This window comes from Rhinopithecus bieti, unplaced genomic scaffold, assembly GCF_001698545.2.
Source record: "Rhinopithecus bieti isolate Rb0 unplaced genomic scaffold, ASM169854v2 scaffold_72161, whole genome shotgun sequence".
NCBI classification, from domain to species: Eukaryota; Metazoa; Chordata; class Mammalia; order Primates; family Cercopithecidae; genus Rhinopithecus; species Rhinopithecus bieti.
Window position 1 is genome coordinate 1,762,725 of NW_016828382.1, and position 12,838 is coordinate 1,775,562.

Below are 12,838 nucleotides of genomic sequence, written 5' to 3' on the forward strand. Positions count from 1 at the left end.
TATTTCTCCAGTGGACTCAATTCAGAATCACCTCTCATTCCTAAGGCAGCATTTCCATCTCTGTCCCAGATACTTGGGCTATGTAACCTGTGGTCAGCCTTTGATCCACCCATGTGAAGCTGCAGGTCCATTTCCAAAGCCCAGGTGTCCTTTGCCTCCATTTCCTCTCTCTTGCCTGGAGCTACATTCCTCAACACGCACACTCCACCTGCTGCATCTGCTTACCTCCATCTCTCTTCCATGGCCACAACTCCTTCTTAATTTTTTTTTCAAAAATCCATAAAGCATAATATCTCTCATTTAAGATAAACAGCTTAAACACAATTTTTTTCCAAACAAAAATTAGCTTAGCTGCCTTTTTTCACCCTACAATGTCATCAAAGCAAATTCTCAAAGATTGAGTGGCTCACAGTACTTCGTAATGATTCTTTTCCTGATTTGTTCTGTTCATCATAACTCAGAGAAAATGCATTCCCAATAGCCTTTCCTCAACCTCCATTTATAATTTATTTAGAAAAAGCTTAACATTCTTTAAACCAGCTTGCAGTGCAGAGACTGTAGAAAGAGCTGGAAAGTTTCCTGTGTGGAGAAAATCTTTCCATCTGCTCAAAGTGCCATGGCATTCTCCAGTTTTCTAACAGAGTAGGATTAAAGAGGGTCTCTCCCAGGATTACACACTGCACTGCAATGTGGGCTCTCCTCACCGCCTGGTCATCCTATGCCCTCTGCAGGAGGACTCCGATTTGGCTCTACTGTATCAAGGGCTCCCTGAAGTTACGCTCTTTCAATCTTTACGAAGTCAGAACCTGATCTTGTGACACTGTTAATATTACCTGTCATTAGCCCCAAAATTCTCATCTGTTTAAAGTTTAGGATTTGTTTTCATGCCACTAACTATCCCTAAAGAAAAGTCTCTCTCTACTAAGAAACTCTGGTGCTTGGGAGACTTTCAAATTGGGAGGGGGGGGGAGGATGTTCTGATAGGAATATTAATATTCTGATTTTAATTTACTTTAAGAAAATTATTGGTATGTACAATGAGCTGCCTTCTTGTTTTCTTTTGTTCTAGATCTTCACCCCAAGTCTGTATTTTATTTGATCCCCCATATTGAAAAGAAAACATTTGGAGCAGGCTAGATGAAAGCATAGAAAGAGTTGTGGGAAAATAAACCAGATTGTAGGCCTAGTTTTCTGCTACTTACTATAGCTACTTACTGCAGCAGAAAATTGGCCTACAGCCTGGTTTATTTTCCCCGCAGCTCTTTCTGTGTTTTCACCTAGCCTGCTCATGAGACGATTTTTCAAGGCCACACAGTAAGTAGCAGAAAATTAGCAAGATCTGTAAAATAAAGAGGCTGGCCGTGATGATACCTAAAATTTCTTCCAGTTCTGAATATTATCACTTCATGCTTACTCCTAGGTCACCCCTCCCTCCCAGTTAGTATTTACTGCTTTTATTTTTAATCTTTATTATTATTATTATTATTATATTATACTTTAAGTTCTAGGGTACATGTGCACCAAGTGCAGGTTTGTTACATATGTATACATGTGCCATGTTGGTGTGCTGCACCCATTAACTCGTCATTTACATTAGGTATATCTCCTAATGCTATCCCTCCACCCTCCCCCCACCCCACGACAGGCCCCAGTGTCTGATGTTCCCCGTCCTGTGTCCAAGTGTTCTCATTGTTCAATTCCCACCTATGAGTAAGAATATGCAGTGTTTGGTTTTCTGTCCTTGCAATAGTTTGCTCAGAATGATGGTTTCCAGCTTCATCCATGTCCCTACAAAGGATATGAACTCATCCTTTTAATGTTTCTTTTCTTTTTTGCTGAAACAGGCCCAGAAGATATACTGCTTTTTTTTTTTTTTTTTTTTTTGAAAAAGGCTTACACATTAGTGGTATTTCCTATGTTGGTGTGCTGTACCCATTAACTCATCATTTACATTAGGTATATCTCCTAATGCTCTCCCCCTGTCCCCACACCCCACAACAGGCCCCAGTGTGTGATGTTCCCCTTCCTGTGTCCAAGTGTTCTCATTGTTCAATTCCCACCTATGAGTGAGAACATGCAGTGTTTGGTTTTCTGTTCTTGTGATAGTTTGCTCAGAATGATGGTTTCCAGCTTCATCCATGTCCCTACAAAGGATATGAACTCATCCTTTTAATGTTTCTTTTCTTTTTTGCTGAAACAGGCCCAGAAGATATACTGCTTTTTTTTTTTTTTTTTTTTTTGAAAAGGCTTACACATTAGTGGTATTTCCTACCATGTCTTTTGTGGTTTTTGATGGTCACATGGATGGCTCTGTTGCATTTGCTTTATTTTAAACAGAGATCAGTGTTTTTACATAGAGATCATTCATGAAAGACAATGACATAGTCATTATGGTCATAGTTTAAAATTTCAAAAAAGTAGTTTTTTCACTGTCCCCTTACCAAATTATTTATAACTTATATAAATAGTTTTTTCACTCTGTAGATTTTCTTTTTTTCAAATTCAGCATTAGTCTCTCAACAGGGATAATAGTTAATGATATTCATCATCTAACAATGAAAATATTTATTGAATACTTACTATGTGTTGGAAATTCTGCTAGTTGCTATGAATACAAAGACAGACAAACCCTTGACCTTGTCAACTAAGGCTAAGGGGACATGTTCCTGTACATTTAGAAGTTAATGTGCAGCTGGGCATGGTGTCTCACACCTGTAATCCCAGCACCTTGGGAGGCCAAGGCAGGCGGATTGCCTGAGCTCAGGAGTTCTAGACCAGCCTGGGCAACATGGTGAAATCCCGTCTCTACTAAAATACAAAAGATTAGCCAGGCGTGGCAGTGTGCACCTGTAATCTCAGCTACTCGGGAGGCTGAGGCAGGAGAATTGCTGGAACCCAGGAGGCAGAGGTTGCAGTGAGCCAAGATTGCACCACTGCACTCCAGCCTGGGTGACAAAAGTGAGAACCTGTCTCAATAAATAAATAAATACAAATTTAAAAAAAAGAAGTTAAGTGCAGCTCCTTCCTTTTTATTCCTTCTCTATCCCAAAACACTGAATCTATATTCACTGATATGAAAAAATAACCTAAGGCAAAGAACATGACCTTTGTATATAAAGTGTGGCTTCTGTTATATACATGTGGCAAATGAACTTAATTCTTAGCATGATTGTCTCAGCTTCATGTAAGCTGCATGTGCAGAGGTAGGCAGGGATTGGGCCACACAATTCCAGGATGCTTTCTAACTCTTACACATCTGTGGGTTGGAATTATAGTCCAATTATATAGTGCTTTTAATAGTTGTTAAGAGGTAGAATTTTATTTCTTTATAAGGACCAGTAGGAACGAAGCAAAATCTACTAAAGCTTCCATCAAAGGAAAATGTATTTACATGCCCAGCCATGTCTGTTTTAGATCCATAGTGGGAGACTGACTACTAACTGTTTGAGGACACAAAATCAGTGGAATAAAAACTCACTTCATTAAAATGGGCACATGCATTCAAAAATGAATCTCACAACTGGCTGCAAAGATCATCATTATCTTTCTTTTTTTCTTTTCTTTTTTTTTTTTTTTGAGACGGAGTCTCGCTCTGTCACCCAGGCTGGAGTGCAGTGGCCGGATCTCAGCTCACTGCAAGCTCCGCCTCCCGGGCTCACGCCATTCTCCTGCCTCAGCCTCCCGAGTAGCTGGGACTACAGGCGCCTGCCACCTCGCCCGGCTAGTTTTTTGTAGTTTTTTTTTTTTTTTAGTAGAGACAGGGTTTCACCGTGTTAGCCAGGATGGTCTTGATCTCCTGACCTCGTGATCCGCCCGTCTCGGCCTCCCAAAGTGCTGGGATTACAGGCTTGAGCCACCGCGCCCGGCCATCATTATCTTTCAAAACCCATGGTGAAACCAAGTTGAATGAATTCGCCAGAAACCTAAACTATAATACATGTTAAAGAAATTTCTTCAGGCAGAAAGAAAATGATCCCACTTAGAAATATGGATCTACACAAAGGAAGAAAGAGCTCCAGAAATGATAAGCACAAAGACGCATATTTCATTTGCAGATTTCATTAGCAGGTCTGAGGCAGCAAATGAAGAAATGAAGAAGAGAGATCTGGTAGAAACAGATAGACTGATCACTCAGAGAAGAAACAGATGACAACTCTACACTCAGGGAAGAGAACCAGAAAGAGATGATTTATTGTAAGATTTATTCCTAAGGGTTCTCCAGAGAAACAGAACCAATAGGATGGATGGATGGATAGATAGATAGACAGATAGAGATAAATATTTGTATCTGTATCTCCAGAAAGTGACCTATTACAAGGAATCGCTGAGACCTCTCCACAATCTGCTGTCTGCAAGGTGGAGACCCAGAAAAGCCGGCGGTGTATAGTCCAGCGTGTATAGTCCAGCGTAGCTCTGGAGGTCTGAGAAGCAGGAGTACTGTTGGTGTAAGTCCCAGTTTGAAGACAGGAGAAAAGCAATGTCTCAGCTTAAGTGGTCAGGCAGATAGCATGAATTCTCCCTTTCTCTGTCTTTTTGTTCTAATCAGGCCCTCAACAGACTGAATAATGCCTGCCCACAAAGGGAGGGCAAACTACTCTACTCAGCCCATCCAAATGCTAACCTCACCTGGACCCACCCTTCAGACATTCCCGGAAATCACGTGTAGCCTGTATTTGGGCACCCATAATCCAGTCAAACTGGCACATAAAATTAACCATAGAGAAGGAGGACAAAGAGGGAGAGGAGAAAAGAAATCATGTAAAAATTCTAATAGGCTAATGTCAATCAGTCATCAGGCAAAGACCAACCGAAGTTCAGGATACCATTTGAGAAGGCACAGGGTGGAAGCTGAGAAATGTCTTTAAAAGATTGTTGTCTAAATGGAGTAAAATGAAATTTTACTACCAGCCTAGTAAAAAATTTAAACGGGATTTTCTACTGTTTTTCTTATTATTTCAGAGATATTGTCCTGATCTTCCAAACCAGATGGGTCCTGGCAGGCAGGAACTTTGCCTTCTACCTTTGGACTTCCTCTTCCCGTGTTCACTCAGCAGATTCCCCAAGGCTGGAACTCATAGAACAAGTGCATTTTTACTGAATCTTTCATAAATCATAAATTTTTCAATTTAAAATGACTCCTCCTAGCAAGCACAGTCACACTTTTTGAAAAGTTGAGCTGAAGAAATCCTAGTACTTGTCTACTCTTAAGTACTACTGAGTTTTAAATGTGAACTTGATTTTGCTTCTTGTCACATATTTATACAGGTTTCTTTATAGCAAATATCCTTCAGTATTCTAGTCTTTTAAAACATATCTCATTATATGTAGAAAACATCTTATAATATCCACATTAATAATCTTTATCCCCACCTCAAAATGGTGGCTCTGAACTCAAAACGGTGTGTAAGTCAAGGTGCTATGAGGCCAGTAAACAAGCACATGGCTCTAGCAAAAGAATCCCATTTCAGCTGTGCCTGCCTGAGAGTAACTGCTGGCCAGTGGCTGTTCACTAAAAGTTCCTCCACATTCTTCCAAAGAGCCTGAATTATACATTCCTATTGGGAACTAATGGAAGCCCAAACAAGCGATAACTAATTTTGGTTGTACTTTTGTGAAACTGATTCAAGTTAGGGCCAACTTCATGGGTATATAACCTGTGTGGTTGTACAGGGCCTAGAATTCAGAAAGGCCCTGTGCTTGGTTCACTGCTCTGCTCTCACCATCGTGCAATGTTTAACAATTTTATTTTTGAACTTGTGTTTTGTAAGCGAAGTCTGATAGGACGATGGAGCATGTGTGAGCGAAGAGATGCATGCAACATGCCTACCTGCCATGCTTTCCCTCCTCACCTGCATACAGAATTCATAGTGTCCCAGAGCACAGAATTCCAGGGGGCCCGTAGTGCAAGGGAGTTCAGTGAGACTCAAAGTTCATAAAGGAGGCGTGTTTTATCTATACCTGAGCGAGAGAGAACACCGAGAGGCCGCTCTTTCCTTTTGAACCACAACTTGCTTCTAACACGGATAAAAATAATGGCATTCTCAGAAACTATGTCACATCCTTTCTTCCTCAGCCAGCACTTAGGCAGAAAATTTGATATGGAAGGAAAGCAAAAGATAGGGCAACCCACAGTCCCTTTACGTTTCAGTCCTTCCTTACTCACCAGCACACCAAAAGTAGATAGTGTTGGTTGAATATGCATGAATCAAGAAGTGACATAAAACCAAAGTAGTTTTGTCCAGCATTTTCACTATTTTGGTAAGAATCAAATATACATGCATGTGTGAGTTACAAAATTCAAATTGTGTAATTTTGATAATACCAAAGCACAAGGTATATTTGTACGTAATGAAAGTTACATTTGCTCTTATATTTGTGCTTACAGGCTTTGCAGATCATAAAGATAAATGGTAAAATGTATGCTAATCATTAAAATTTTCATTTTTCTTTAGAGTGGCATTAAATAGCAAATTTTAAAACCCCGTAACTAGTCAGGAGAGAGACTATGGAAGAAAGGAAGAGGGATTTTAGTACCTTTAGTGGCACTTTTCCTGTTTATTGAACAAAGGGCATCACATTTTCATTTAATACTGGATCCTGCAAATTTTGTAGCCAGCCTGTGGGTGAGAAAACAGAAAATGATGAGAAAATTAAACTTGAAGCAATGACAGAAAAATATTAAACCACTATTTCTGCAGGGAGTCACCAAAAAGTGTTCTAACTATTCATTCTGAAAGAATAATATACTATAACTTTCTCAATTACCTCTATCATTTAAACAAAGCACATTAATTTACTTCCCATTCACTTGGCCCTGGGGGTAGGGAGAGTCCCTGGTTATTTCGAGAATCCAATGTCTGCAGTAACAACGAGTCTTACACTAGGGGGCAGCAGCTACCGTCCATCCACCTTCCAGGGCTCCAAAGCTGCGCCTTACATGAACCCTGACTCGGACAGATCCTGAGAAAAATGAAGGAAAACACATTACCTAAGAAGTTTTCTTATTATCTTTATATTAATTTGCTTTGCTGCAGTGTTTCTGAAAGAGAATGGGCCACTTGCTCCGAAGACATAAGGTGTTTCTTTGACAAGAAAATAATAGCAATGAACATATTTTATCTGCTCACACTCCCTGGCTCATTTCTGAAGTGACAGAGTAACATGGTCTGAAAGATCTTTTTAAACTTAGTTTCTCTGTACAGCCTAGTAGTAACTGGTCATTTTTATCTACTGTGGATTTGATCAAAAGGAACAACTCATTGCACTGAGGACACTAAGCTATCGAGTGATACCAAGTGATAATTTTGTAATTCATGAAGAGTACAGATTTTAGAGGGAAACTGCTGAGTCAAGGGATTACTCAATCATTACAAATCCACACTCATTCAGCTTGGCTTGAATTATTAAAGAATCAGGGTGTCCTAACTATGAACAAGAATCCAGAAGTCCAGATTTTATTTAAAAAAAAAAAAAAAAAGAGTATGTGAAGATAGGTATATTTTCAAAGATGTGGAGAGTTATTCAGTTTGTGCTAAGAATAGCATTGTCCTACAAGTGAGTTGGCTCAAATATAGCTTGCAATATAGCATTCATTTGTTCCAACACAATTTTTCAAATACAAATTTAATGAAAGGTAGATTGAAAGTCCCATTAAATAATCTCGCTAAGAAACCACTGTTGTGAATTCCAAATTCTCTGGCAATATTTCATAAAGAAGTTCCTTTTATCCCAGCTTACTATAAACCTTCAGGGTGGTGGTTCTCAACTGAGACAGTTCCATCTACTAGAGAGCTTTGACATTTTGCAGGGATGTTTTTCGTGGTCTCAGTGATTAGAGGAACTACCTCCTTTTAAGATGGTGGGAAAACAATAGCAAGAAAACAAACTAAGTTTACCAATGGGCCAAGAACCTGAACAGACATTTCTCCAAAGATGACATACAAATGGTCAATAAGTTCATGAAAAAATGCTCAACAGCACTAATCATTAGGAAAATGCAAATTAAAACCACAATGAGATACTACATCACACACAAAAGATAACATGTGTTAGCAAGGATGTGGAGAAAAGGGAATCCTTTATACTGTTAGTGAGAATGTACATGAGTACAGCCATTATGGAAAATGGTATGGGGGTTCCTCATAAAACTAAAAATAAAGCTACCGTATGATCAAGCAATCCCACCTCTGGGTATGTATTCAAAGATGTTGAAATCAACATGCAAAAGAGATGTCTGCATTCCTATGTTCACTGCAGCATTATTCACAAGAATGTGAATGCCAAAACATGGAAGCAACCTAAAGCATTCATCAACAGATGAGCGGATAAAGAAATGTGGTACATAGACACAGGGAAATACTATTCCGCCTTAAAAAAAGAAGGAAATTCTGCCATTTGTGACAACATGAATGAACATGGAGGGGTTATACTAAGTGAGATAAGCCAGGCACAGAAAGGCAAATACCACATGATCTCACTGACATGTAAAATCTAAAAAAGTCGAACTCATACAAATAAAGTGGGGGCTACCAAAGGTTAAGGGAGAATGAGTGGGAGGGTATAGGGAGATGTTGGTCAAAGGGTACAAAGTTTCAGTTAGACAGAAGTAATAATCTTTTGAGATCTATTGCATATCAGGGTGATATAGTTAATAATAATGTATATTTCAAAATAGCTAAGAGAATAAATTTAGAATATCTCCCAACAAAAAATGGTAAGTGAGGTAATTGGTATGTTAATTAGCCTGGTTTAATCATTCCACATTGTACCCCATAAATGTATAAAATTATCATTTGTCAATTAAAATAATGTTAATTTAAAAAAATATGCTGGAGAGAGCCAGGGATGTTAAACAAATTACAAAGCATAGGTCAACCCCTGACAATGAAAAATTATTGTCCTATCTCTTACAATATTTAATGCCCTATCTGCTTTACATATAAGCATAAACTGTTTTAGCATGTTTTTTTTTTTTTCTCCCTTTTGTTTTCAGAGACAAGATCTCATGCCCAGGCTGGAGTGCAGTGGCATGATGCAGCTCATGGCTCACTGCAGCCTTGTTCTCCTGGGCTTAAACAATCCTCCTACCTCAGCCTCCCAAAGTGCTGGAATTACAGGTGCATGCCACCATGCACAGTCCTAGCATCATTTTAATAAAATTGAGTGTTCCAAGAATACAACTACCAGTTGAGTTGAGGGGAGATTATGCTTTATTTAATTCAGAACTTTACCCAGAGTTGTTAACCATCTTTGAAGTTCATGTCACAGGAGCATCTTAACTTCTGGAACTGAGTCACCAATAGAATAAATTGGTAACAATCTGTGTTTGTAGCTCTTGATTCATGGTGGTTCTAAGTATACATTTAAATATACTTTTTAGTCTTTATTCAACATATCAAATATGAAAAGAAGAGTCAACTTGAAGATAATATATTGGCATCAATATATTGTCAGTATAAGCACCTGACTACTTCATTATATTTTGTAGCATAGCTATCATCTGTGCCTTTCCATACCTAAATATATATATATTTATGTATTTTATTATATGTAATCATATATGTAATTCCTTTTATTTCTCCTTTATATCAAAGTTAAGGCATTATGTTATTTTTAAAATATTGTTATTTATATATAATAATTATATGTTGTTTTTTAAAATTAACATGCATTATAGACTATATTTTCTATAAATTGCATTTTAAGCTAGTAAAGGAGCATAAGAAAATATTTGTTATAAAAGGCGACCTTTAGGTCTCGTAAGCTTGAGAACCAAGATTCTAAGGGTCTCTCTTTCATTTGTGAATTCCTCACTATTCCTCCCTCTTTCCTATCCATCTTACCACTTAAAAGAAGGAAATGGTCAGTAATAATAAATTATTAGGAGCTAGGCCCATGAAGTAAATTATACTCTGATGAATAATTTTCTTTAAAAGACAGTTGTAAGCTGAGCATTCTTATGTGATATGGATATAAATATAGGATTGTCCAAAGTTCAGATTTATTCATGAGTTATTTCATTTAAGTATTACTATGTAGCTGTGAGGTGTAAGGCATTTTGCTATTAAATGGATGGTGTCTAAAAAGCACCAAAATCATTGCTACACTGAAGAAAATCTCTCTCTGGGGGGAACAAATGGATATTACAATAGGCAACAAAACAATTGACTGAGTGAACTGTTCAACTTAGAAGCATCTGATTTGTCACTTATATTGGTCCCAAAAGCCAATCAGGTCCCAAAAGACAAATCAGAATTAATATGAAAGGGAAAAAATGCTAAAACTTTACAAAACAATTTTAATATTGGGGAAAATACAATAAATGAAATGGTGAGACTCTTTCTGACCCAAATATGTATTTTTTAGAATCAAGATTATACCACTGTTAAATTACTATAGTTGTAAAAGGTCTTTTGCATAACTGTTTGCAATGAAATTCTTCATAGTAAATTTAGTAACAGAAAGAAACAGTCTTCTGCCATTACAAGAAACAAATTAATGTTATTGCGGGTATTTCCCCTGCCCCCAGCCTTTGCAATAACAATAGGCAAAGTAGCCTAGTGAAGGGTGGCTGTATGACCAGGAGCATGTTGCTTAACCTCTGAGCACATAAGTTTCTTTATATGATTACATTTACCTCATAAATTAAATGAATTAGCAGTTGTTATATGCGTAAAACACTGCTCGGCATATTAGAAGCACAAAGCAAATAATGGCCATGATCATATCTCTTTTCCATACCAGAAGCGTGAAAACTGTTCATGGGAACAATTGCCTAATGTTGGAGCGGCGGGCTTGACCTGACCAGACAGTCATATGCTTTGCTCAGTGCTTTTGTGCTCCAAATGCATGAAACACCAACCAGTCCTAGTGTAATTAAGAGTTTTTGACAGCCGGGCAATCCTAGCATGTTCCTAACTAAGCGATAATTGAAGATCTGTGTAGCTTTTAGGTACAAGTTGTTACCCAGCAACAGATTGAAGTTCCGGAAGAACTTCTGAATTATCTCATTAATAAAGCAACTTCCTGATAGACAGTTATTGACTCAGACCACAGCGAACCCAAGAACTCATGATCCTCTAACCCAGAAAAAAAATATGCAGGTGAGCACTGATGAGGTGGCAAGATGCCAAAAAAAAAAAAACTGGTTTTACAACCTATGGGGTAAGTGAGCAAGTGGTGGCTGAAGGTTGGTCACATTATCTGGAAAGAGCAGGAAGATCAGGTCCACTGTGTTTTGCAGGGGGCATTAGCATAGCATGGGAATGCAGCTCTGCAGCCAAAGAAAGAACCCTGATCCCACTGGGGCATGCTGGCCCATGATGCCAAATGGAAACTATACCTGTCTGCCTTCCTTCTAGTCTCTCCACAGTGTATTGCATGACAACTGAACTCACCCAAAAAGACATGCAGGAGGTCTTAGATTATGTCATTTAATGCTTGTAATTGTCCTACAGAGATGCTACTCTCATTAAAATAATCCTCTTTACAGAAACATAAATTTCGAGAAGTAAGTTGCTTAATGTCACAAAGCTGATGAGTGAAACTTATGAGCCCGGCTGTCTCATTTCTGATTTCATGCTGTCAATGAGATTGCCTTCTAGGAGCCAATTACAACTAATGTTTGTTTAGGACTTTAACATTCATCAAGCTCAGAATCCCAGGTCACTGTAGGGTGGACCTTACCTTATCACTGTCCCCATTCTATAGATAAGGAAACAGACAAAAAGATGTATAAGTGGTTTTCCCATGTTTATGCAATTAGGTGGTAGAGCCAGGATTTGAAACCCTGGTCTTTTGAATCTAAGCAGAATTTACAAGAGGAACACTCAAGCAGAATGGGGTGAGTTATACTGAGCACAAAGCTTAAGAGAGCAGAGTTCTGTGGTCAGGACCTTAGCTTATTTTTGCCTTTGCTTTGTCTGCCCAGACAATGTTTTTACATGAATACAATTATCTGATGATAAATTGCAATTTGTACATTCTGGATACATTACCTTTCTCTAGATGACATGTAAGATTTGTATAATCTAGATATGTCTTCTCTGTTGAAGATGAATATTGGAGATAGAACAATTGGATTTAAGCAATATCCTTAAATTAACATGTCAAGTGTACTTAGCTGCACTTGGAAATCTGTCCCGGTTTAATAAGCAAACACTACTGGTCCAAAAAGGAGATCACAGGATGAGAATCTTCCATCTTTTATGTTATAGACTGAATGTTTGTGCCCCCCACCCCCAAATTCGTATGTTGAAATTGAATTCCCAATGTGATGCTATTTGGACGTGGGTCCTTTGGGAGCTAATAAGGTCATGACGGTAGAGCCCTCATGAATGGGATTAGTGCTCTGATAAGAAGCCTCAGAGAGCTAGTGAACCCTCTTTCTGCCATGTGAGGATATGATGAGAAGTCAGCAGTTTGCGGCTGGAAGAGGGCCTTCATGAAGAACCCAAGCCTGCTGACACTCTCATTTTGGACTTCCAACCTCTGAAATCGTGAGAAATAAGTATTTGTTGTTTAAGCCATCCAGTTTATGGTATTTCGCTATAGCTGCCTGAGCTGAATAAAATATTCCCAGAGGACAGACATCTCTCTGCATTTTGGGGAAAATGTTATTTGCAGATTTATTCCACTACTTTTATCTAATAGCCTGTTGCTTATTGTGGATTTCAGCAGGTCTGATGATGAGAGGGTAGCTGAATGTCTAGGAAATTGTGCAGTGTAGGAAAGGAAATAACCCACATAGATCTCTGCCAAAGTTTATTCTGCTGTTGGTCCTGAGACACTGGGTTGCCTAGTATCATAACACTGGCCAGGCATCACAAGGAAGTTCTGA